We start from the raw sequence: 26,547 nt of genomic DNA, 5'->3' as shown, positions 1-26,547 counted from the left end.
TCTCTAGCGTACCCAGTAGTCATACAGGTGTAAGCACGAGTTATCGTTCCCACAAGGGTCAGGTCAGCAGTGATGCTGGACTTCCTTATTCCAGACATAGGTTTGGTTACAATAGCAGCATCAGTGGTAAAATGAGCACTCTATCCCCAACACCACCACTTAAAAAGTTTTAGAGAGCACTAGAAAAATGCAGTGTTTTAAAGCCATGGCTGATGCTAAAGCTGCCCCTAGAATTTAAGTCAGAGTATGTAGCTCTAGGGGTTGGTTAAAAATACTTGAAGAACAAACCCAGCCATTTTGTAAATCCATTTTGCTGGACTGATCTTTTTTTAAGGCTGTGTCAGTGAGCAGAGGAAGCTATCTAGATCTCTGCTAGACAGCACTGTGATCTGTACAAGTTCCTTGCTCTTCACAGGATGTGCAGCATGTGGGCTCCTCCCCTCTGACCTGAGCCAAACATGCTGCTGTCTGATATGATATTCTTGCTTATTCAATGCTTGTTGCTGCTGAAGGGGGAAGCTAGTGGAGAGCAAGTAAGAGAAGCTGCTGCTGACAAAGCTGAGGCTTGACAAGGCAGAAGTGTCTAGTACAGACATATCAAAGCAGTGCACATCATTTCTTTTTGGAGAAAACTGCTGTGTTTCACATATGTATTTCACGGCCTTCTCCGATTTGAATCTTCCCTAAATAATTTTGAACATGTGTTCTTGAAGTGTTGAAAACCTGAGTTTTGTGGAAAAGCTTTTCAAGAAAGTTGTAATAATCTTGAGAGTTAAGCATTCTGCTCTCCTTGTGTTATTCATTGTCTGTCCTTCAGGATGGAGGTTGTGTAAATCCTCTGGCTCGATCAAGAGAAATTACTTAAATATTTCAGGAGCTGAGTACTCTTTTGTGTTGACCAATTCCATGCAGGCTATCAAATGATTTTGCCTCCCTTTTGTCCTTAGTCTCATTTAATTAGATCCAAGTCTACATACAACTCTGTCCAACTAGTCTCTCAGTGGAAGTTGTGGTTTCTCTTTTTGGCTTACTCTCTTCTTCTTCTGTGATTGAAGCTGTGGAATCTTGTAATTCATTTTGTTCCACCATTATTGATTTGGTGGCAACAGTCCAAATGTTGAAAAATATTTTCTAGGTTGTTGTTGCCCTTGATTTCCAAAGACATTGCATACAATGAGGCATGTGGATCAGGAATTGACGTATCCATAGTGTCACCAGGCTTTGAGGGTGCATTTTCAATTGTAAAAGCAGTTTATTGTTAATTAGAGAGAGTCCCAAGGGCATCATGATCTCCTGATAGTCTGTGAAGAGTACCTTCAGTACACTGTACTCTGTGAGGGTTTGCCAAAACCATCGCTTGCGTAAATCCTGAATTGATTCCCTGCTGAAGAAGAGTTGTTAGAGCCCCCAAGTTACAGTTCTGAATAAGATTAATATTAAATTTTACTTCTTTATTAGTGGATTTTGGTTTGTGATTCTTGTAAAAGAAAAGACAAACCCAAGTGCTTCATGGCATCTTAACAGATGCATATGCTATGCATATGGCATAAAAGTGCTACCCTTCTAGCTGCTGTCTGTGCAATAAAAGTAGCTGTGTTTCAGTGGCAACACGCAACTTAAGCATATTTGCTTAACTAATTGGACTCTTAGAGTGTTAGCCTTCCTCTAGGAAGATTCTGGATGGCATGCAATTTGACTAACAAGTGAAAGGTTATGGAATTGGATCCCATCGCGCATTTTTTCCTACTTTAATACTTGCTGTCTTATTAACATGTTAAAAGGTTGTGGATAGAAAATCCAGTGTCTTACCTTTATAGGAAAACACTTTGCCTCTTACTCTGCTGTTATGTGTCTGCAGATATCTCAGAAAACAACCTCATGGGGACTGTCTGCTGTGTTGGGTGAGGATGTGATGGCATGGAGTCCATTTTCTTCCATGTCTAGACTGTACTTCTACAGTGCACACTTTGATATCCAGTTTGAATTAGTGTAAAATTATATAATTCTCCATTTTAGCTGTCCAATCTTTCTTTAATTTGTAGTACCTCCTTCCTTTATTAAAAAAAATGTGTGTTTGCCTGTCTGTGCTTGTATGTAAAAAATTATCTTTATGAAGATGAAGTATTTTTCTTGTGTCTCTGCCAGTGCTGCTTTGCTATAATGGAATGACAAACTGTAAATAGAATTGACTTGGAGGCAGAATAAGTTGTTGGTATTTTGTTAATAATAATAATAATACGAACTGCCCTCCATCAGGTGGTGCAAATATAAATTCTGAGTTGTTATGAATGCCGAATTAACTTTAAGAAGAATACTGACTAAGTTTATCAAATCTGTTTGGTCATACATTGGTCATTTTGACCTACTGTATGATGAGACATATTTTTTATTAACTAAACTTGCTGTCTGTTGTGCAGACATGAATGTCTTTTTAAAATCAAGGCGAGACCTGGACAGCTTGTCCTGCGTTGTACCTGTAGATTCTTGTCCTGCTTATGTTACAAACTAGTGACCACTCTCTGTAGTTCTCATGTGCTTTATTTTTGATGAATCTCTCAAGAGTATGAGTAGCTTAGAGGATAATTACACATCTAAGGTGCTAACCTGTACTAGCTTTGTGTAGAAAATACTCCTCTGCTGCTTCCGTCGTTGCACTGTCTTTTAGTTACATGCTGGACTGAATTTTAGACCCTGATCCTGACATTCATTGGATTATATGGATCAGCTCTTTCCTGTCTTTCTGATTTACCGAACTATTAAATGCTGAACCTACATCATTCCTATGTCAGGCCAGATTTTGGTCTGTCATGAGCATCTAGGTTAGATCTGTTTGAATTCATTTCCTGAGTGTGTCTCCTCCATTTTGGAAGGCTGTCTCTGTTGTGCAGTCTGATTAAAAAAAAAAAAAAGTTAAAGAATGGGTTTGTAACTCCTTTTCTTTTTTGGGGAGTTATGAGTTACTTTGCTTTGTTTTGTTTTGCCTGGAGGGAATTGAAAGAAAAAGTTTACAGATATGAGTGGGGGCTGAAACATGTTTTCTCTCAGGACGTTTTGACTCTTTGTCAGAACAAGGCTTTCCCTCCAAAGCTGACAGTGGTGGAATAAGGTGTTGTATTGTCTTTTCCACTTGTTGCAGCTGGCCCACTTAGCTCCCCAGTCCTACGCATGGTCCAGACAACTTGGGCAGAGTTGATGGGACATGCTTGGGCGTGGGCATCTTGTAACTCCTCATGCCAAGCGGCAGATACGAACTGCCTCTCCGGAGGTGTGTGCCCCGTCTGGACGACCTTGACGCCAAATGTCACAAGCCACTGCTAGCCCCTGTTCGGGGTAAGGGCAGTGCAAGGATGGGGTAGATGCTAGGAGAGGCTGAGTAAGTCACTGGATGATTGTTTAGGCTTTTCATTGTAGCTTGGTGAAGATGCTTTGAAGTGTTAGCTCATCATGGTTCTGTGAAAAATATGTGCTTTGGGAAACAGAAAATGAGTAGAGTGATAGACAGCATGAGGAGGAGAGTCTGTTCTCCTGTACTTCTGTAGTTATACGTATATTCACTATTCCTTTTAGTAGTGGCTTAAATGTTAGCTGTCAGGTCTTAAAGGGTAACAACTTCTAAGTACACAGGCTGATAATTAACCTGCTGGACATCTCAGTTTCCCTTTCCAGTTCACATATCTTGATGGCTTAGAAGACCCCATATTACAGCTTAAAAAGGGTTTATTATGTTGTCTACCTTCTGGCTGTAGATGGAAAGCCCAAGTATTTTTTAGGCCCCAGCCCCACTGTGTTAAGCAATAACGTGCATAAGCTTTGTAACCGTCCCCACTGAAATGAATGGCAGGGCTTTAAAGCAAAAGCCAGTCTTGAGACCACTCATGGACTGACTTTGGTTGGCCTTGTTGGCTGTGAAAGCACATTTTTCATTAAAAAAAAGGCTGTCAGGCCACCTACTGATCATAAGTGGGGTTTTTGTTTGTTTAAAAGAGATGAGACATACTGTTTTTATGCAGCTTGGATCAAGATGTCAACAGGAAGTAAGGACATGTGACTGTCATTTTGCATCTGTCTTAAGAAAGAACATTTCCTTCTCTTAATTTATGAGAGTGGATTTGCTGAATGACCTGCTTATTGATTACAGCAGTTACTGAATTTTTGTGTGCCACATCTGCATGTTCTTATTTGGGTTATCAAATACTCAATGACCATGTGACAAAAAAAAAGGGTTTTTTTCCAAAAAGCACAGTATTTCTGCTTCTTCTTTGAATGAATGGCACTGTTTTAAGATTAGTCACTGTAGTGCTCAGGGGAAAGCTGGCTATGTATTTTCAACAGAGTCAAGGAATTATGAGTATACTGGGTTACAGGAATAGGAGTAGTCTCTCCTTGGTTCATCATGAGCTCCACTGAGAGAATTCTGTGAGGAACACAGGTAATGTAATTCAAACTGGTCAATAAAGGTCAATAAACTTGTGAGCATTTGTGACTATCATAAGCTTTTTCTTTAGCTTGGCAGGGCAATTAAAAGTGGTAACAACCATGTCATAATCAGGGGTCCTGGAAAGGTTCAGACAGTGTTTTGTGACATATAGTTTTGGAATTTTATTGTAAAAGGAGAAATTAGAACGGTGTAGACAGAAAGAGCTGAGGCAAAGGTGGGAAAAAGCTTAGCTGACACGTCACAAATGTAGAAAAATCTGTTTTGTTGCACTTTGAGTATTGGATGAAACCTCTGGCCTCTGGCTCACAGTAAGGATTGTCTTTGCCCCCTTGTGTTGTACATGAGATACCTTATGGGGTGATGGAGTGTGATGTTGTGACACCTTATTGCAATCTTTGCAGAGTTCACAGAAGTTCTAGACTATTCTTCCAGACTGTAAGTTTAGAATTTCTTAGTTAATGGCAGAAACAACTATTTTTTGCTTTTAGCAGTGTTTGTTTTACTCTGTCACTGGTAAACACTGGCTGTCACAAGTCTTTGTAGTACTTTACAGATACATCTACTCACAGTGTTTTCTTTGCTTTTTTGTATTGTGCTGTGGAGCAGAATGTGAAACTTAAAAATAACCACTTCCCTGTTTTCAAGGTTGATGATATTGTTTTATGGCTATAATGTAACCAATAACAGCATTTCCTGAAAGAGAAATCCAAATAACTGAGTGCTGATATATCCAAGAAAAGGAGGGCATTATTTTCAGCTTGTTGGTATCATTCTTTTGTGCTTTTCAGTTTGTTTTAATTCTGTCATGCTTCCTTTCTAATGTTATATGCTAATTTAAATAATAGAACTCATACATAAATACACAGTCATGCAAGAATGACTAAGGATGATAAAATTGGAACAGTGGTGCTAAGTGCAGCATTGCAATCAATAGGACTGCAATGGTAATAACACCAATATGTCTAGTTAAAGAGATGTAAATTGCACTTAATCTGAAAGAAGGTTAAAACCACAGTGGAGCAAGGAAATGAGTAAGATGCAGTGTGAGAGCTAGCAAAGATGTCTGTGCCCACTCAGAATATGTCTTGTTTCACAAAGAGCAACCTCAGGGAGCCTTCAATGGATTGCTATAAAGTGAGCAGAAGCTCACTTTATAGAAAGAAAACAGAAGTGATGTCCTATGCAGCAGAAAAGCCCTGCTACTAGCAAAGAAATATTAGGGAAAACTTGTAGGAGGATATTTCAGAACTGATTCAAGCTAAGCTTGGAAATGATGTGCCTCTTTCTGCCACCTGAACTCCTGTGAGCTCAGTGTGGCAAATCCCAATTCACTAGGGTGCTTCTGGCAAGCAGAAGGTATGGAAATGGGCACAAGGTGGATGGGCCGAGGCAGACTGGACAATCTGCCGTCCTCTCAGCTCCTTCCCTGGGCTGTTTCCCGGGATGATCCCACAGCACGCCATTACATTCCCCTGCAAAATTAACCCTGCACAGGAAAGGGATCTTAAAGACAAATGTTCGGTGGACAAAACCCCAAGCATTCTGAGCTCAAGCCGCCCTTGCAACTTTAATTTGTCTTATTACGTCCACTCAAGGTATTTCTGTTCCCCTGCTATGCAGAAGCACTCATTGTTCAAAGATCTCTGCAGATGACTAGGCACCGTGAAGGTGCATTAAGGTTAGAGCATTTATCTTAGCTCTGAATTGTTCTGCTGGGCTGGTGTCAGATCTCCAGTGTTCTCACATTTCTTCCAATTTCTTCTGCTTGTTTATTTTCATTGATGCTTTGGAAATAACAAGGAAACAGGGACACCCTTTCTTTCCAATCCTCATTTAGGTTGAAAATTTTAATTAGAATTTTCGAAGTTGGGTTGCTTGAGAACCCCATTTAGATTATTAAATGACCTGTTTCCTCTGAATAAATACATCAGAAAAAGAATTGCTAAGTTTGTATGAAATTTTGACTCCCTAGGGAGGTGTTTTCCTAACCGTTGTGCTACTTCGGATAAGAGAAAGAAGGTCAAGAATTGCTTGCTGGCATGCAGTGCTGTTTAATGCCTCAGCACAGCACTAAATAGAGGATAAGAGAGGATGTAATAAGTAGTAAAGTTCATTTGAGATGAGAGAAAAGCAGGTTCTGATGCACAGTAGTTGGGAAGACATATTTAGTGCAAGAAATAGAGAAATCACTGAGGTTGCTAATTCACATGTAATGAGCTGAAGATTTCATATGGAAGTAGGACATAAGATGTGATTTAGACTTCTGCACAGAGGTCTTTAACTTACAAATGTTATTCTCCAGCAGTCCTTGCTCAAAACCTAGAGCTTCAGTCTCAGCAATACGTGAAAAACAGTTCATGGGGCAGATATTAATTGATGTCTACTGACATAGGCCCTTGAAAACAATAAAGCTCAAACTTTTTTCTGTTTTGTTCTATAGAGTGCAGTGAGTTCCCCCCAAAATGTCAAATTTTATATACTCTAATGAACACATACTCTAAATATCCATTTTTGCTAAAGAAAAAAGATCTTTCTTCTAGTGTGCTCTTTGCAGATGGTAACTTTTGAGCCATTTATTTATGGATCTGGCAAAAATTTTGCTTTAGTTGGCATTCAGAGAAACCTACTATCTATAAGAGAGGCTGCATGATCTGTTAAAAAATGATTAGGTTTTCTCAAGGTGTTTATCATACTATTAAAGAATGTAGCCTTCTATGAATAAAATCAAATGCATATATTTTATAAGTATGTCTGTAAAACAGTGTAAAAATTTGAAAGGTTCGGATGGAGTTTCACACCAATTTTCCAGACTATTTTATGAAGTTAAACGAAATAGTAAAAGCAGAGGTGATGAATCATATATGAAGTTCCAGTTCATTATGAATGGACTGCTATAGATGGAATACCATTTTATTACTGTTACTATCGAATGCCTACTGTTGGAGTCAAGTGTCTGTAACCCTTAAGAAAAGGTTCATCATGCACAAAAGTAGCAGTTAGTAGTAGCTGTTCAGCCTTGATGATCAGTGACAACTCTCTTGCTCACTTGGACAGCAATGAGAAGGAAGAGAAACCCTTTTAGTTGCAGAGGTTTACCAGCTGAGTTGTTTGTCTGCTGCTTCAATTCTTGAGTGGGTTTCTGTTCAAGGACTTCATTTTTTTAAAGAACATAAACTCTTATTACTTTGAACTGTTATTTAATACAGTTACATTTGGGTCCTTGAATAGTGTACAGCTGAAGAAACATAAAATAGATCCATATTTCTAAAGTCAAAACCCAGGATTTTTGCTTGGGGAGCTGGTTCTATGCATACTGAAGCAATACACAGAAGTTATCACTCCGAAGAAATTAATTTAATTTTTCTCCCCAAACAATGTACTTTCTGCTTTTAACCTTGATCGTTGCGTTAACAGATGATAGAGGCACTGATGGGAAAAGCATAAGAAAAGTGCTGAGATGCTGGAATACAGTGATCTGAGGACACTTATATCACAGAGCAGAGAACCTGTTTGCTTTTATTTGTGAGCTTTCAACCATGAATGTAGAAATGGCACTCCACAATTATCGATCAGCTTACCCCACTGTCTGCCATTTGATGGTGCTTCACTTAGACCTACTGTCAAACAAAGGACACTGCAAACAGATCCCACAAAAACATGCCTTACATATTGCTTGTTCATTGAGCTAGAATATTGCATTAACTTTGCAAGGCTTCTAATATTTCAAGAATTACAAGTTAAGTGATTTTAAAAATCTCTTGCTCAACAACATCATCACGAAAAGGCTATTTATGGTATCTGCATGAGTAAACTGATAGCAGCATGGTTGCTTATTGTGCTCCTCTAAATTCATTTCCCTAATAGCTTATTGGAAACTTCAGTGGGGGCAGTGCTTTTGTGTGGTTCTCATAATTCCTCATACAAACATCTTTCAAATAATTAAGGTTACTTCATTCTATGTGAAGATGCAGCTCAGCCTGGTATTTACTGGCATTTGACAGCCTTCAGTTTTGCAACATGGTCAGCATGTAACTGGGGTTTGGAGGAATAAATCCCGTGCTGACTTTGTATCACAGATCTGCAGTTGGACATTATCTTAGGGTGATGGGGTACTCAGAGCTAAAACTTCCTTGCTGAAGAAAGCAAGCAATGATATAGAAGCCAGCAATAAGATGTATGAGCTGTGCAAAAGTGGCAGAAGGGAAGAGATCAAGGGCAAAGAGGCTGGAGTAGCCTGAATCAAGGAAAGATGCCAAGACAGAGAAAGCAAAGTCTTGGAAGAACTTGGATTGTATGGAGCAATGAGAAAGAGACTCAAAAGTGAGGTGCTCCTGACAACCAGTCATCTGTTCATATCCCCTCAAATTCATGGTGAATATACCTAGAATGAGTCTTTCTAAGCTGAACATAGACCTTTCCTTGCCCTGTTTCCAGCTTTGTCTGTGACTGGTATTTCCCAACCCTCAGGAAAATAATTTGAAATAATGCTGTTGTTTTCAGACAAGCATGTCATTTGTTTTACCGGTCTGTAGTTGATTAATTTGCAAATGATATTCCCAATAAAGTGCTTAGAAGTAGATAATTACAACTATATTAACAGTTACCGGGGAAGCAGATGGTATTCTGAGGAGCTGCCATGTAGAATTAGTGCTGATGCTCTACTGTAATGTACCATATACCCCAGCAACCCACAAACAACAAACTAAAATCCTGCTGATATTCCAGATTGTAAGTAAATTGTGCTATTGCTTCTCATTCGGTTCTTTTCTGAATTTTTATGTGTGCTTTCTAGATAGCTACAGTGCTCAGTGAGCTGCTCCTTTTTATGTTCAGTCACATAGCTCTGCAGGTCTGTATTTTGTATTTTCTTGGTGTCAAACCCACTAAAAGGAAGTTTCTAGGCTTATGTCAGTGTTTTCTCCACCCTGCTACTCGATACTCTGAAGCATAGACTAACTCTGAAGAAAGACATATTTCTAATTTACTGAATTGTTCAAATGAAAATTCGCTGTGAGGTGCTAAGCTAAGGAAGCTCCGAAGCAGCCAGCACCATCCACACGCCCACCTGTGCCTGCGCTCTCCCTCTCCCCTGCTTCTCTTGTTAACCTCCCAACTTCATACTACAGCCTGACAAAATGCAACCCTTTTTGTGCTTCAGGCGATCAGGAGAAAGGCCACGATGTCACGGCAGTTTCTCCTGCGCCTCTGATCCTTGGTAGCTTTGGTTTTAAGCAGGCTGGAGTCACGCAAGCCACACAGCAGCTCACACCAGGCTGGAGGTTGCAGCAAAGTTGAGGTTCCTGCCCAGGGCTGGAGGAGTGCTGCTGGCACCCAAAGACACATCACTGCAGCCAAATGGCTGGGAGTCTGTTCAGAGCATGGCCTTATTTCTTTATTTAACATATTTGTCATCTACATGTTTAAACAGAACTAAAAGTTTGGGTGGTTTTTTGTTCATTTTTTTTTTTCTAAACTTTAAAAACGCTGGAAATAGTTACTAAACAAATTTTTTTTTGTTTCTCTGAGTGCATGTCTTTGGTGTTACTGTGTCTAAAAGAAGCACACAGCAGCATATCTGTGATATAAATGTCTGTAAGTACAACATGGGCATCTTTGGTGTAGAGGATCAGATGAGAAACTTGGGCTGTTTTGAGTAACTCACATTGCCTGTTGCCCATTTGGGAATTACCTGTATTCTGTATGGCTAAACGTCTGATGTTGTTTTATGCCAGGCTTGTGATAAAACCTGGAGGGAGGCAGCTGGTGGATGTGGTGACCCTTTTTTCAGCCAAGGAAAAGAGAGTTTGCAGAAGAGTCTTATCATAGTCTGAGTCAGAACCTCCTTAAAAATACATAGTGTTTGTAGCCAAGTGCAAATGAAATTGGTGATGTGTTGTTGTTCTGGTCTGGTGTGGCAGAAGTGGCATGTCTGTATGTGTGTTCACAAGTGCATGAGCTGACATGAGCAAAAGCAGATGAGGCATAACAAGGCAGTGGTGACAAGGCAGGGCAACGGGAAAAATATTTAGAATGTAATTATAATGAAAAAAAGCTTTAAAAAACCTCCAGCCCACAGAAACAAAACACTTGTTAGCATGATCAAAGGCCCAGAGGAAGGTGCTGGGCTACAGAAGTAGGAAAGCATTTAATTCTTTTTTGTTGTTACTAAGGAGTATCTTGTACAGTACCCTTGATGAAACAGAATTGCCTTCAAGCCAAACCAAATTCCCTAAGCAATATATTTTTGAATGGAAGCTGCAGCGGAATCCTGAGTATTAGTTAATTGCTTTAGTCAAAACAACAAATGCTGAAGCCTTTCATCTTGCATCTATAGGTAGAATGAGCAGAATTAGAGTTGATGACTTTCAGGTCATCTTCAGGAAAATAGAAGAAAGAAGATTTTGTCCAATAAGGTCTCCTGACCCTGTTTGTATCAAAGTATGTCTCTGGCTTCTTTCCCGGCTTTGCTTCTCTTGGTTGAAATGAAAAGTTATTGGATTTATTCTAAGGAGGGCAGTAGTGTGACAGGACAGGTGGTTTTTAAGGCTGTGTAGTATGTCCTAAAGGATCCCCTTTTCCACTGCTTAGAATTTAAACCATTTTACCAAAACACTTTCTGGCAGAATTTCCTTGCCAATACTATATAACGTGAACAATTTTTTGAAGTGTTGAAAACCATTCTATTCTACTCTTTTTTAAGAAACACTTTGGACTTTCCAAACAGCTTGTGCTTCAGAACAGGGGTTTGATAACAGGCAGGGAGGTATCCTTTATCAAGGATATTCCTTTAGTGCTCATGAAATCAAGTCCATTTAAAATCAGTTTTTGAATCCAGAAGGAGAAAAAGACTGGAATACATCCTTTGAAGATTCTGTTATGGTTTTCTTTATATTACACTAGAATCTTTGTGCTTGGGCTTGGTAAAAGCCATTGTGTCTGCATGAGGTGTTGTGAATGTGGAACTGGTGTGGGACAAGTAGGTCTCAGGTAGACCTTACCTGTTAGGGCTGCACCAATCCTATCTGCACCCCAGATTTCAAAGCTGAAAAAAGACAAGTTGGTTATGTGAGGTAATGCAGAAAATAAAACTGGAAGTGCAAGAGAGGGGAAAGCTAGACCTCAGTAAATGGGTGGAAGAAGAAATGGGAAGGTAGGGTAACTGGCCAGGGAATTGTGCAGTATGGGACTAGAAGATAAAGAGAGAAATGTAATATGGAGTTGGAGGAGGGTGCTGGGACTTACTTGATGAAGAGCCTAAAAAACAACTGGAGGAGTGACACTAATAGTTGGGGGTGTTGGTCAAGAATAGACAAGAAATCCTGTATCTAAAGAAAAAATTACACCTGAAACTCGAATTGATAGTCCAATAGGGCTGTGTGGATACATGGGGAACTACCTTTTCTCTAGAAGGATTGTGCAGGACTGGAACTGGCTGGAAGAAGAAACTAGAGAAGGTAAAGAGGTCATTTGGACTAGAACCTGATGTGAGGAAGGAGGTTCTGTTAATGTGTTAAAAAGCATGGGAGAGGAATGTGTAAGAGGCTGGAACAGGGAGATTCTGTGACTGGGATAAGTGTTAAATGAGACAGAGGAGAGACAGTGGCGTGGGAAGACATAACAGGGTCTGGTGAGGTAAAAAGAATGAGTACTGGGGAAAGGGGAGAGACAATTAACTGGATGTGTAAAGATTATGGGTTGGAGGGTGAGGACAAGGAGAGTGGTTAGTCCTAGCAAGGAGACTGGGATCCCTTTGAGAGTCATAAGAAATGGAAAGTGGGAAGGTCATACTCATCTGTCTTTTGCTGTTCCCAAGTACCTCTAAATTCTCCTTTTAAGAGTATTTCTCATCCATTTTCAAGTGTTTGTCCACATCAGTGAGGATAATATATTATTGCTGTCAGTTACTCTAGAAGCTGCACAAATCTAAGTGGTAGAAGTTAACACTTAAACCCCAAATTGAGTAAGTGGTAAGATAGCCATGTGATGCTACAGTTCCATTGTTTTCTGCTTTTTGGGGGACAAATAAAAATGCATCCATAATCTGCAATAAAACAATAAGCTTTAGAATTGCTAAGAAATACGGCAATCAAAGTTATTAACGGCATACTCATCATCCCCTTACACATTGTAAGTCTTGTGCCCATAATGACACATTGTTTCCCCGCCGTTTAAGAGTCAGTTGGGCAGGGCAGATAAAAGTAGGTGGACAAGCCAGGACTGCTGTGAACAGGACTGTTGTCCCTTGAAATAGATACAGGAGGTTGGTGGTGAATGGCAGTCATAGTAGGGAGCTGGTTAGCCTGCTGTTTAGCTACTGGGCTTCTGGAACTGGGTTCTCTTGGAACTGGGTTCTGTCTCTCCTTCTGTCATGGCTTTCTCAGACATGCTAAACCCCTTAAATCAGACTTTTTAAAACGATCACTAATTGCATGTTTCACATTTTTCTGGAAGCCCAACCTCAGCCCTAGGGCCTGTTTTGCAGAAGAGCATAGCTGTGACTGAAAGCAGTGAGACTCACAATTTGAAGATACAAAGCATTGCATAAAGTTAAAGACTCTGACAAATCATGGCCCGGACATCTTAAGGCAGACTTTCCTAAATTAGTGGGTACGTCTGCTTTTAATTTATCTGCGCCTAAGCTCCCAATGTGTAAGCAGAATAATACTTCCCTCAACTCTCAGGGATTTGGTGAAGATTAGTGAAGTGGATGTGAAACCCTCACTTATTTTAGTGATGAGTGCTATAGAAAAGCCCATGAGGAAATTAATAATTTTGTCTTCAGAGCACTATTTGAATAGTTAGCAGGAAACAAGCCATAAGGCCATACCCTGAACAATGATAAGACAAAATATTGAATACTTGCTTTATTAATTCAGCACCATCCATCCTGTGCTGTGAAGGAGAAGTGCACTTAAAAAAATGTTAACAAAATTAGAGTGTATGATAATGTATACGCAAAGGATACCAAATTAAGTTTGCATCAGCAACCATAATTCTTTCATTGCTTAATGTTGGAGCCTTGATTTTATTGCCTGAAGAGCATTCTTTCTAACAGAGAGCGATTTTTTTTGTCTCTGTGTGTGTGTTGCAGTATTTTAATGGGAATGTGACTTCTAGATATTTTTAAGAATTGTGTACTCAATGCACAATTCCATTTTTAAATATTCCTTGCTTCTTTAAGATGGGGGAAGTTTCTAGCATTGACATTTAGTATCCTTTTTTCCCTCTGCTAAAGGTCCTACCTTGTAGCATTTTATTCATGGCCAGTAGCATTTACTAACACAGCTGAAAGAACTGGGGATGCTTGAACGAGGGGGGATGGCAGAATCATGCCCTCCATTTTTCATCCAGTGATAATGAGATATCTTACAACCCATATTGACTATTCCAAAGATCAGAAAGCTCTTTGAGGGAGAGGGAGGGAAAAGCACAGAGGGTGAATTCAGCCACAACAAGGTTAATGTACTTAAACAAAATTATACATGAAGCCATGAGAGTGCCAAGAATAGCAGCACCCACAAATCCTGCCGAGGAGGTTGATCTTGTGAAGTGATGCCCTTCTCACAATGTGCCAATCCTTTGGAAGTTGTTAAGTTTAGAGGGCACTTTAGCCCCCAGCAGGATCAGTCACTTGTTTCCTGCTGTTTCTCTCCAAGTCTTGATCTTACTTGATTCTACACTTACAAAGTTGTCTAATTGCCCTTTTAGGAGCCAACCTCAAAATTTCCTGGGGATTTTGCCTGACCTGATGAATCTTTTTTAACACTCACCAGTTCTGGACAGCAAATATCTGTGAGGGCTGTCTGGGAGGCCAGCAGAAGCCCCTGCCCCACAGCTGCTCTGTGACAACGCCAATCTGAGCCTGCTCAGTCTGCTCAGTGCCTCTTGGGCAGTGTTTTGCAGGGGTTCAGCCGATGCCCCTTCTTACCTGCAAAATACTGCCAGGTTAAAAAAAAAAGATATTTTTTAAATACTGGAAATGCTTGGAACTTGTAAGTAGGATATTAGCATTTGCATGATCTGTAAAAATTCAAAGAGAGGTGTTAACCTGCTTTTCTTTCAGTTTCTATCTCAAAATACTCCTTCTTCTGTAGATGAATGTGTCTGAACTTGTTGAGGAAATTTTTCCATAAAGACCACAGAAGGTAAAGGATATGGAATAATGTATTTATTTCCTTTTCTTTATGGGTGCAAGAAGCTAAGTTTGCAACTTCTCTGTTTAGAAATATTTTTAAAATACCCAGATCAGAAGGTTTTGATCGAGTCTGCATTGGAAAATCCTGATATAAGCAAGGCTGTAGGCTGTTGCTGAAGTGCTTAGCCTCAAATTGTTCCAGCTGTTCTGTGATGATAGCAGACTTCTGATGGATCATACAATAGAGAGATCCTGGCTAATTTTAATCTTCATATTGTTTGTTGCAGTTGGATTGCCGATGACTGCGCCAGTCTGCATGAGAAAAGGTGTTGGACATACTGTACTTCCATGCGTTGAATGCAGCTGTTTAGATCTATGGAGTTGCTTTTAGTAAAGCTTGTAGTGTAACACATATCTAGAATGCATTTTTAAACAAATCTAAATACACAAATGGAAACAGAGGAACAGTTACTCGGCTTCTCTGCAAGGGTGGATTTTAACTAGCAATGGTGAAGGCCAGCAGCTTTGTCTCTGGTCTTTATTCTTTGCAGCTGTAAAACAACTCCGCAGTTTTGATGTGCCCTCTGTGATTCTCCTCAAATCAATCTGTGTTGAAAGACATCAGCATTCCATCTTACTGTTTGTTTTTTTTTTTTTTTCCTGAGCGATGTCCTGCACCATGCAGTTCCACGGATGTATTAAATGTTGTACTGACACTTTCTGCTCTCTCTTTCTGTGTCAGAGAATGCCTGAAATTCTGATCCATATGTCTGCACAGCTATATGCCTAGAATGACCTGTTTCTGCCAGAAACATCAGAAAATGACTGGGAAACCTGTTCATTTGCTTTACAGGGTCTGGGACTAGGAGGAGGTGAAGTGGCAAGACGTCTGCCCTGCGTTCTGCCGTTTTCCATGTGGAAAGCAGCCTTGAAGCTCTGTCTCCATTAGGAGCAGGCTGCTGATACAGCTATACCCACACACTGCAACAGTAAAGCAGTCCTGGGTAGACTGCTGGAAATAGCTTGTCCTGGCAAAACAGTGCTTTTTGACAAGATAGCTTATTACAGCAGTGCTTGCCTGTCCCTGCAGAAGGAGCAGCAGCAGCAGAAGCACAGCTCTGGCAGCACGAGTGCTCTGTGCTGCTGCCCTTACCTGCATAGCCCTGCTGGTCAGGGATCATTCGCCTCATAGAGACACTCGGGGGGGCGCCTTGTTCCCACTTCGTCCTCAGCACTGTGGGACTGTCACTGGTAGCAAAGGCACAGTCAGCACAATTTGAGCCACCCAACTTTATTACAGGTTTTCGTCTCCTTCCATATACATTGCCTCTTAATTTTCCCGTTTTTCTTTTCCAGTGTACAGTGTTCTTTACCTTTTTATTTCCAAAGGAATGAGCAGTTGCTGTCAGAGGCACCCTCTTACTGCAGTGGGGGTAACCCGATGGACCTCACCACGGAGGTGTCAGTGCAGCAGCAGACAAGGGCTTGGCCTCGGTCCTTGCCTGGGTGCCTTCCTCTCTTTTCAGCAGTCTTGAAAAGCAGTCCTGATGCCTTTACCTAGGTGGAGTTTAACTGCACTTCCTCAGTTAATGTTATATTTTAATATGGCTCTATTTTCTCTTTGGCTGCTGTTTTATCTGAATAATTGCAGTGTAGGAGCTCTCAGGCCAACAGTTACACTTTGAAAATCAGGTTACAAAGCTTGAATATGTGACTGCAAGATATTCCTGTGAGCGTAGTGTTTGTGTTAGAAGACCCAGTGGGAATTTCCCTGGGGAGGTTGGTGTACTACATAAAAGCATGAGAAATGCTCTACAGGTCAGAAATGTGGGCTGCCTAGCACAATAGACTGCCTCTGACAGGGCTAAAGGAGATACTGCAAGGATTTGTACAGGAGCCTGGCCAACCATTCTTCTCCTCTCTATCCACCCCAGCTCCTGGGCATCCTTTGGATGAGTATTAGGGAGCTAGGAGTGTGCCTGGGAAGCACACAGGCTGTGGGATTCAGTGGCAGATAAAAGGAGTGTTGTACTTGTGGGAAGAATTTTCCAACTGCTGTTTAAAATGTAAACTTTTCTGACCTGCCTTGCCTCCTTTGGGATGTGAGAGGCGAGGAATTGCTTCAGATCAGTAGGTATGCAAGCAGCTGTATGATACATTGCTGGGACAGGACATGGAGGAACGGGCCAACCTCAGCGACTTGTTAACACTGTATTTACTGGATCCCTCCCCCCCCCCCCCCCATAACTCCTCATTTTTTTGCAGTAGTTTATATGTTGTTCTTTTTCTTTTTCCATGGCATTTTACTTTATATGTTTACTTGTCACAGAACTGGTATCCAACTTTCTCCACTTTTTCCAGACTTTGAGATTCAAAGATTTTCAGTCCAGTGGGATGAAAGTAGCATACCTTTATCAGTGCCATTGCCACCAGTTACAGGAATCACAGAGGCATCTGTCACCATGGTAGAGAGGTACTACAATATGCTTGTAAAGCATCTGGTCCCTTCAAGAGAAGGAACTAGTTCTAATTCCCTCTGCCTCAGTTATACATCTTTTGCTTATGGGTACTTGAATTTGTGTAGTTTAATTCAGGATTACACTCCTGGGGCCATTCTACTGTTCAGCACTTACTGTTGTAGAAGATCCACTGCCAGCTTTGAATTGCAGTCTTGATAGTTTTAGTATTTGTGCTCAATCTCTTCTCCTCACTGACGGTGAATTCCAGAGGGGGAGACCATTGGAAATGCAAGGTCTTTGGCCAAGCGAATTCAGCTGTGGTTTCCATCAGGTTTTTGTGGCCTCATTTTGTGTAGTGACTTCTTGTCTGTCATAGAGAAAAAGGTGGAGCTGTGCAGAGTTTCAGGTGTTTGTCATGTATCCATTCTTGTCCCTGTCTTTTAGACGCACACATGGTGTGTGCTGCTTGCCTCACTGGCTATCATAAATACTGGAAGTTATAATAAAATTAGGAGCACAGATGTTCCTCTTACAACCAGTGCACCCTGTATACAATAATAATAATGAAATATATCCATTGCTGTTCTCTGTGGTGCTAAATTTTCTCCAGTGAGGCATCTTGCTTTAATAATAAAACCACATTTTCTTAAGCAAGGGAATATCAGATTTACATTGGCAGTAAGTCACTATTTTCACATAGTATGGAGAGAGATATCCAAGATAATAATAAGATTTTCTAGGGCAGCTGACTGCATGGAAACTGCAGCCACGTGGAGGGGTCCACCAGGTCCACCATTAGTCTTCATTTCTTTCCCTCATCAAAGCAATTAATGGGGGTGGACTGTCAGCCTAAATACTCACATTCAGCTGGCAAAGTGGAACAGACTTGTTGGAAGCTAGGTCAGGGTTTAAAACAATCTGTTAAAAACTGATGAAGTTTTGTTTTTTTCCAGCCATGGTTGTAGCCAACACTTCTGGCCAGGGACCTTTTCTTTACTAACGTGTAACGGAAAGTAGATTGCTCTGAAGAGGTTATAGCCCAAGCCCTGATGCTGTGTGTGAGTAAAGATACGGGTAGGTTTAGGAGATTGTCCTCAGTGGGCATAACTTTGCACACATTTTGTTTTGGTGTTTTTCTTCAGGAAAAACAGAAGTAATACAAGTGTGGTGCTGTAAAGCTCTAGATCAGTATCTGCTGGCTTTAGCCTGGCTTAGCCTCTCTTGAAACATACAAGTGGTCCCTTTAACTCCTTTGGGTGAGGTTGCAGATTTGGCCCCCTGCTGCCCTGCCCTCTTAATTATCTGCAAGGGGAAGAATGCTTGCTGTGACCAGAGCATGGCTGCAGTAAATGTTATCTTTCCTGGTGGAAAAGGGGTCAGACCGTGGTGAAGGAGGAAGAAAAGTACAGGAAAAGGATGACAAAGACTGTAAGAGAAAAATGAAATTAAAAGTACAGGGGCAGAAACTTCACCACTAATAATTCTCACCATTTCAGCTTCTCGCTAGTAGAGACCCATTCATTTACACTGTCTGCATTAAATTTATCATCTCCGGGCTAGCTGGAAAATGGAGGTCAAATTTCATTTTGGCCTGGAACTTGATAAAGATGACCTGCAAAAGGTAGATGATAGGCTGTTATTTTATGCACTGCAAAATAGCAAAGATCAGATCCTATCTCCTCTGTGTCCTCTTTTCTGTCCATGTCTGATGCTAGCTCCTATCTGTAATGTATCACTGAAGAGTGCCCTGATCTGTTGAGTAGCTGGTCAAAGTTTAAAAGAAGAAGAATCTGTTTGGAACAGGAAGGCAGTCTCCATCAACGTGGGTTCATGAGGCACCTTTTGCTATCTGAAATCTTCATTGAGTCACTAACAAGTCATAAAAATACCAGGTGCATTGATGTGACAGTCAAACAAACTACTTGTTATAGTTCATTTCATCTCCAGAGACATCTATTAATAGTAATTAATGATTCTTCAGCAGTTGCATTCACTATGTCTCAACAACTTTCAGAAGGCAGGAGAAATTCTGTTAAAAAGACAATGTGCCAACAGAGCTTGTAGATAGCAGAAGGGTGTAAAAGTTAAACTCTATACTGGAGGAAAAAAACCACCCAAACAAGCGTTTCTGTACCACTTGGAGTATTTTAGGATCTACACCAAATAGAGACTGTAAAGGATTAGTCTGGGATTAAGAATCCTTTAAACTTACGAAGTGCTTAACCTTCACTGTGTCTGCTTCTTATGCTGTTTGCAATATTGTGCTGCCACTTTTGCAGGGGAGCTTGTAGCAGAGTGGTAGTGCTGCAATGCAGCCTTCTCCACGTTGGGTCTTTTATGATTCAGTACTACTTTTGCTTTGCTTTGTAAAGATCATTGCAAGGGCTTATCTTGTGTAATTGTTTTACTGCCATCTGCATTACAGTATAATTACCTTTCAAAAATGGTAGATCTCTTTTGCTAATGTTTAAAGGCAAATAAGAGGCAACTAAATTGCAAGGTCTTGGGGTGTAGCAGCACATAGGCGGTAATAAAATGTATGCTATATTTACAGCGTATACTTCTGTCTCTCATTCGTTCTGCTTTTTTTTTTCTTTGATTTTTTCCTCCCCTTCCCATAGGAATGGGAGTTGGTGATTATGGTTTTCTCTTCCTTGTATTTTTTTCCCCTTGCCTGTCCTCTTTTTACATAGAGTTAATCATAACTCGTGAGGGTTTTTTTTTTAGAATTTGTTCTGATCCTTATCTGATAGCTGTCCTACAGTTCAGGAAGGATGGATATTCTGGTATTTTCTTCAGCTATAATGACAAACGGAAATATGGCAAATAAATCTAACACATATTGAACTAAATAAAATATTTTTTTAAAGGAGATACAGTTATTCCCTATAAATAACTACTTACAGTTTTTTTAAGATGTAGAAATGCAATTGTAAATCTGTCTTATCTGTTTTCTGCTTGCAGCCTATAAATGCCCTTAGGTTCAAATGATAAACTACTTGTCTGATAATATCATTAAGTTTTCTGTTTCCTGCAATTATGTATCAGGAATTACAGGAGGTGCCTTTCCTTACATATGGATGCCTGTACCCTGTCTACTGCTGTAAATCCTATATTACCTGAAAGGTTAATATATGGAGGTGAGGACATTAAAGATGCATCCAGAAAATGTAGATGACAGGAAAAAAGGAAAATACAGCAACAGAGGGGAAATACCATGGATAAAATGATAAGGCAGAGAAATAAAGCATGACAAGACCATGATAGTTTGCATAAGTAATGAGAATTGAATTCGTGGTCTTTAAATTGCTGTTTAAATTCCTATTTGCATGTTTATCATAAATCTCCCTTGCTTAAGTAAAACTGGCCTATATACATTTAAAAAATCCATTTATATCCCTGATTTTGATGAGAGACAGATATGTGTGATACTATTTTTATAGTGGTGGTGTGCACAGGTCAGTGGCAGCTTTTTAAGATAGGTTTCTTGAAGGGCTGGTCCCTCTTTTCCTCAAAGTCAATAAAGAAATATGTCACCTTCATTAAGAGCAGAACCGAGTCCTGAGTGACTTGTGGAGAACCCCAGGAATAATCCTACATAGTCTAGAGCCTTCTGGAGCTCTGCAGTCCTTTGATATTTACAAACTGTGGTACTCTGAGCACCTGTTGTCAGGGCTTGGTGGCCTCGGCCCCCATGTCAGAGGTTGTTAGAGGACCCAGTTCTGTTCTCGGGTTTTTCCTGATCTTACCTGTTTATCTCTGATTGATTGCACTGGTCACTGGGTGCCTCTATTCCTCAGATAAATGCAAGACCATAATTGCGGTATTTAAAATCCCACACTTTTAATGTTGGGATATTGGACTGTTTCATCTTTGTAAATGATACATGCATGACTTTGGCTGCCTTTGTGTGCCTGTTTCTGTGTGATTGTGTCTGCAAAGGAACCCCCTGGTTGGGTAGCTGCACCTTCCATGTGTCCCAGCCATCTCCAGTGGACTCCCACCCTGCTCTCCTAACGCTTGCCTTCTGGGGAACAAGCCATGGGAGCTTCACTGGGAGGTGACCCAGGCATGGTAGTCTTCAGCATTGTCCGAAAAGACACTGAATGCCTCAGAGGGTCCTCATCACGTGGTGGTCACCGTCAGCACTATTGGGAGATGGAGAAACTCCATGATGAACAAGAGAGAAAAACATTCTTCTCAACTGACTCCCCAACACGCAGGCAAGGTCAACCCTTTTCTTCTCTGCTGGAGCAGTCCTGGGAATTGTCTCCTGCTGGTCTGTACAGTCCTTTGAAGGCTACAGTGGTTTGTGGGAAATGGAGCCACTGCAGATCCAAGTCATGTGCTTGCTCCCTGTATGCATTCTTATGGCATCTCTGAAACAGATGCAAATTGAATTTCAAACTAAAGATATCACCACAGCTGCTACAGTGGTGAATGACCCGTTCTTTGAAAACTGACACTGCCATACACATTTGCAGGTGCACACCCTGGACTGATAGGCTTTGGGTATGATGTAGCATTCCTAACAGAAAAATAATCATTGAAGAGCTGCTGTTAAAACATAAAAACTTTCTTTCTCAAAATGAGTATATACATTTTTTTCTCAATATATATTTTTTGTCATAGAATCAAATGAAACATACTTGCCTTTTTCACACATGTGACCTCTTCAATTAATCTATCTCTTTTGAAAGTCTGTTTTCTAATATGCTACTACTATGGAAAAGTTGTATGTCTAATTTACATGTCCAAATTAGTTTCAACTTAGTTATATTGAATGATAATAGATTTCTTTTTCATATAATTAATGTTGTCTGCAAACGCAATGTGGATTAAATTTATCATTGTAAAGATCTTAAGATTTTAATATTTTTGCAGAGGCATAAATGCAGTGTAGCTATAATTATTTCATTATGTATGTATAAAAATAGGATACGGGGGAAAGTGCATGCTTTCCTTCACTGATTACTCTTAATGTCTCCCAAATTTCCTGATTTACAATATTCTCCAAGGATGTAGATTTTTCTAATTGAAGTACAGTAATTTGCATATTTTTAGACCTTGTGACACAGTTAATTGATATGTCATTACTTATACAGCACTGAATATATTTTATACATTCACTGCAGAACGGGCTTAACTTGAGATGCGGTGGCACTTTGCAAGGAACTCGAAACTATTGCATTCAGTTTAATCTTTTTACTTTCCTTCCTCTCCCTTTCTTTATAAAGGCTAAGCAAAAATGGATGATGTAGTAATTGGTGTAGTTCCTGTTCAAATGTACTCGTTAAAATAATGTTACTGTGTAAATGACAGGATGAGAAAAGTAAGATCAAGTAAACAAAGAAAGGAAGAATAATGGGAGAGACAAGGACAAAGAAGATAAGGTTAAGGTTGGGGGGAGCTAAATGTCAATAGTATCAGTGCTGGGTGTTTGAAAACCGAATTGTTCTGTTTTCTTTTACACTATTCACTATAAACTTGTTAAATGGTCACTGTGTCTGGGAATATTTTAAATGGGCCTTTTACATTTAGGAGCACTGTATTTATTATGGATGCTAGCAATGAGCCTAATAGTGCTCCAGTATTCCAAAAGGGTCAGAGTTTCTCTAGTGGCAACATATTTATTTCTCCTGGTTCCTGCAGAACTGGATGCTTTTAATCTTTATTTGCTAACCAGGGAGATGGCTCACTCATGTAAAAAGAACTGAAGGGATTATAAGTTTATTTTTTGAGGATCTAGTTAGAGGTATGGCTCATTGATAATGGCAGTCTCAGTTCTGGAGGAAGATTTATTATTACTGACCATTCCTTACGAAGGGGTAAGGGGGAGTAAGCATGCCCTTACTGCATGCTCTGAGAATAGGATCCTACTCCTTGCCCCGGCTAAGGTGGGCTGTGTTAATGGCAGGCAAAGGTCAGCAGCAGTGGAGATGTGGGAAGCATTGGGCTGTAATGGGTCAGGCCACAGGTGCAACTCAGAAGCACTGCTGACCTTTCTCTTGATCATCTCCTGAGAGCAAGGCTTACGTGCTGTGTCTTCAGACAGTACCTGGAGGTGCAGGAAGGAGCAGAGTGTGCAAATCCATATCATGGATGTGGGTGCATTGCTGTGCACGTGGCAGTCCCTCAAGTGACTTGCTTTTCTTCCTGGATCTGCAATGTACGTGAGGCCCAAAGTGTATGACTTATGCCCATGTTTATGCCACCTGGGTTTGCCCTATGGGACTTACACTGTGAGTTGCTTATGATCTTTGCTATTTAAGGACTCTGTGTCTCATGTGCTCTTTTATGGTGTTCTGGGAGGATGAGGTGTGAGAGCAGAAGACATCACCGGAGTGAGAGTTACTAAGGGAAGCTATTGCATTTTCTTTAAAAGTGTACTCTCTTGGCAGGAGTTTCTTTTAAGGCAGCAGTAAAAAATACATATACAAAACTACTGAGTATATCTTTTAAAACACTTGTACACTGGAGGCTTCTCGCTTCAAGATACTTCCTCTTGAATCAAACTCCGGAGACAAATATGAATTCTGAATCCTGGCTACAAAAGTAGAATTCACTCTCATGTCAACTTGCTTTTTTCTTTTTTTGACTTCCCAGTAGAAAGGATGAGGAAGGGGATAGAATGCCAAAAGTGATTCTTGTCTCTCCCTCTGAATTTGGGGTTCGTACTCTCATCTCAGCCCAGAACACTTAAGCAGCTGCAGAGGATGAAAAGGATGATAGAGCAGCAGCTCAGAAGTGCATATGGAGGTTCTGCCCAAGTTAGCATTTCATTTGGATCTGATTTTCCTGCAGCCCCAAACCTACCTGAAATTTCTCTCCCCAGATAGGCAGTGAACCATTTACTGGTGTAAGGGCACATTTCATTTTGCTGCTCCAGGAAAAAAAACAGCTTTAGGGAACTGTGCAGACCGAAGTTGTTGAAATTGAGGGAGTCTTCATTTGAAAATTACATGGTTTGTGTGTTGATTTGTTTTTTTTAAAAATAACAAACTATGGTGGGCTTTCCTAGGTAATAAACATTAAATAGTAAAAAGTGTTTAATATGTCTGAATCATAGCATGGGAAGAGAGATTAGTTTTTAGGATAGCATTAACTTCACATGCCTTTAACCATCTATGAGACAGCTGTTTATGATAAGCCAACAGTTTAGGCACTATGTTACTGGCGAAGGAGAGAGGGGTGTCTTCAGGACATACTTGTCACTAGTCTTTGATGCCAAACGGAGGCTGTGACAACTGATGTACATGAAAAAATCACCAGAAGTGTTCGGGAGATTTTGCTGTGCTGCAAGAACAGTTTTCTGTGCAGATGCAGTTTCAGGATGGTCTGAACACAGGATAGTTAAAGTGACTTCTTTCTTTCATTAAAGATAAATTTAACAACAGGAATAAAATAAAAGTATACCCCATTTTTAAAAAATGGTCTCATTTTCTGCTTGAACTTTTTAGTGGTGATCCAGCAAAAAGTGTAGCATTTATGAATGTTACAATATAATCTGTATTATTAATAATAATTGAGACATTCCTTGATGATTGCATTAAATGAGGTGATTAATTTTGCATTGAAGAGCATATTTTCTTACAGAATGCTTCTAACTACTCTGAGAAAAGATATTTAAAATGAAAATATACAGCTCTTAAAGAAATGTTTTATCAGTTCAAAACAGCAGTAAGCATCAATAAATTTATACTGTACACACTAATTTTGAAAAAGCAATGCAAAGCCTTTGGATGTTTTTACATTGCTGTGTCTCTCAGTTTGCTCATCATGCAACTCTCAGGTTTTACTGCCCTTGAAAAAGAACTGCACTTAGGCATCAATTGTGTACATACAGAGTGCTGTAATTTTGTAGACAAGTACATAAGGTGCCGCCATCTTACAGCTGAGCAACGCGTGTGTGAGTGGTGCTAATCTCCTGCTCTTTGTGAGGATTTCTGAAGGTTACTGTGCAAATACAACCTGTAGACTTCTGCTTTGTTAGCGGGAAGGGAAACCTGCTAACACTTGTCTTTCCAGGGAAAGAACTTGGATTTTGCTTGTCCGTATTTTGTTGTAACGTTCACAAATCTCTTGTTAAGCTTATTGTAGTTGCCTTTTTAAGTGCATCACTGTAGTTTCCTCCATCTCTGAGCTAACATTTCCTCCCTCTGATATCTGAGTGCCTCAAAATTGGCCCAGAGAGAAGTTGTTAATGCATCCCTGAGGTGCTGCTGCTTATGGGATAGGCCCTCATAGTTGCACGTCTTTGCAGGTCCAGGAAAGGACATAGAGGTTTAACTTCGCCAAGTAAAACTTCAAAGGAATTTTAAGAGGGCAGAACATAATTACCGGAGCTGAAAATTTGCCAAGACACTGGTTGAAATACCCACTCTTGAGAACTTTCTATTGGAACTACTAGCCTGGATGAAAAAGCCTGGCCTTTCAGAAGCCAGGATAGTAGTTGTCCCATGGATTTTGCCCTGCAAATCACCTTAAGTTTCATCTAAGTAACATCTGGACTTGCAGTCCTTGACTGCAAAGCTCCTGGTCTCTTCAGGGTGAGCTGTGTATAACGTTGAGGTGTGTGCATATAATTGATCTACAAGTAAGGATAAGGATTGGCTTGCATAGGGCTGTAAAAAGAATGGGGAAGCATGCATTGGAAAGTAATGCTAGCTGAAAATCAGGGATAGCAACTTTTTGGTCTGCCTGCAAAAACACAAAGAAATGCAAGGGCTGAAATTTGAAATTTGACTAATTCAGCCTTGAATAATACACATTTATTGTGAGGGATGAAGGCAGTTTGCTGTGAGGTGCAGGGCTTTCCCTAACTTGTATTGGGACGAAGTTGGGATGCCCTTTTGGAAGAAGTTATTTTCTACTATAGTAGAGTACCTATGGTCCTTTGGAGCTACAGTGAGGTATGAATGTGTTTTCCTTAAGCTCTGTGCTCAGAACGCTTCTTACTCTTTCTCTTTTGGATGCTGTGGGCAGAACTGGGTCATCTTGGCTGCTTTCAGCACATCCACCACCCTTGAAGTCCCACCTCAGGAAAGTGGTTATAATAAAGTCTTGTGTGTCAGGACTCCAGCCAGTCACCTGCAAGAAACTGGACTTTTCTTCCCTCCTTGGATTTGTTAATGTTTAGTAAACTGTTTATCTCTAAAACCTGATGTATTCCACACTTGCAGGTGGGGCTCTGAAACAGGGGGTAGCAATGTTCACTCCTGGACTTGCTTGTTTGTGTTTGACTGACATGGACACAGTCTTGTGTATCATCAAGGGAAGACTGGCAGAAGTCTGTCAGATCAGACAGATGTGAATGTGTGGTCATCTGTCTTGAGTTCTTTTTCTGCCACCCGGTACCTGATTTCCTCTTATTTGCAAGGTCTTTGGTATTTGACTGAGCTTCAGATTTTGTTTATCAAATGTTTAACTCTGGTCATCTGAGAGCTGAACTGGTGTAATTTACCTGAAATTTTGGGTTGAATGTAGAGCATCTGTGTGAAATGTGATAGTCTGTG

The 26,547-nt window shown here is 40.3% G+C and overlaps 1 protein-coding gene across 1 annotated transcript in view; it reads left to right on the top strand.

Annotated features, from left to right (window-relative positions):
* The window catches only part of PPARGC1A (PPARG coactivator 1 alpha), a 367,342-nt gene that overhangs the window by 115,122 nt on the left and 225,673 nt on the right, over window positions 1-26,547 (top strand). The gene's annotated exons all lie outside the window — the stretch shown is intronic.

The sequence above is a fragment of the Chamaea fasciata genome, unplaced genomic scaffold (genome assembly GCF_029207755.1).
Source record: "Chamaea fasciata isolate MVZ Bird 193981 ecotype frontalis unplaced genomic scaffold, bChaFas1.0.hap1 SCAF_6, whole genome shotgun sequence".
NCBI classification, from domain to species: domain Eukaryota; kingdom Metazoa; phylum Chordata; class Aves; order Passeriformes; family Sylviidae; genus Chamaea; species Chamaea fasciata.
Note: the sequence above shows the minus strand (reverse complement) of the source record. Positions and strands in the feature narration are given on the sequence as shown.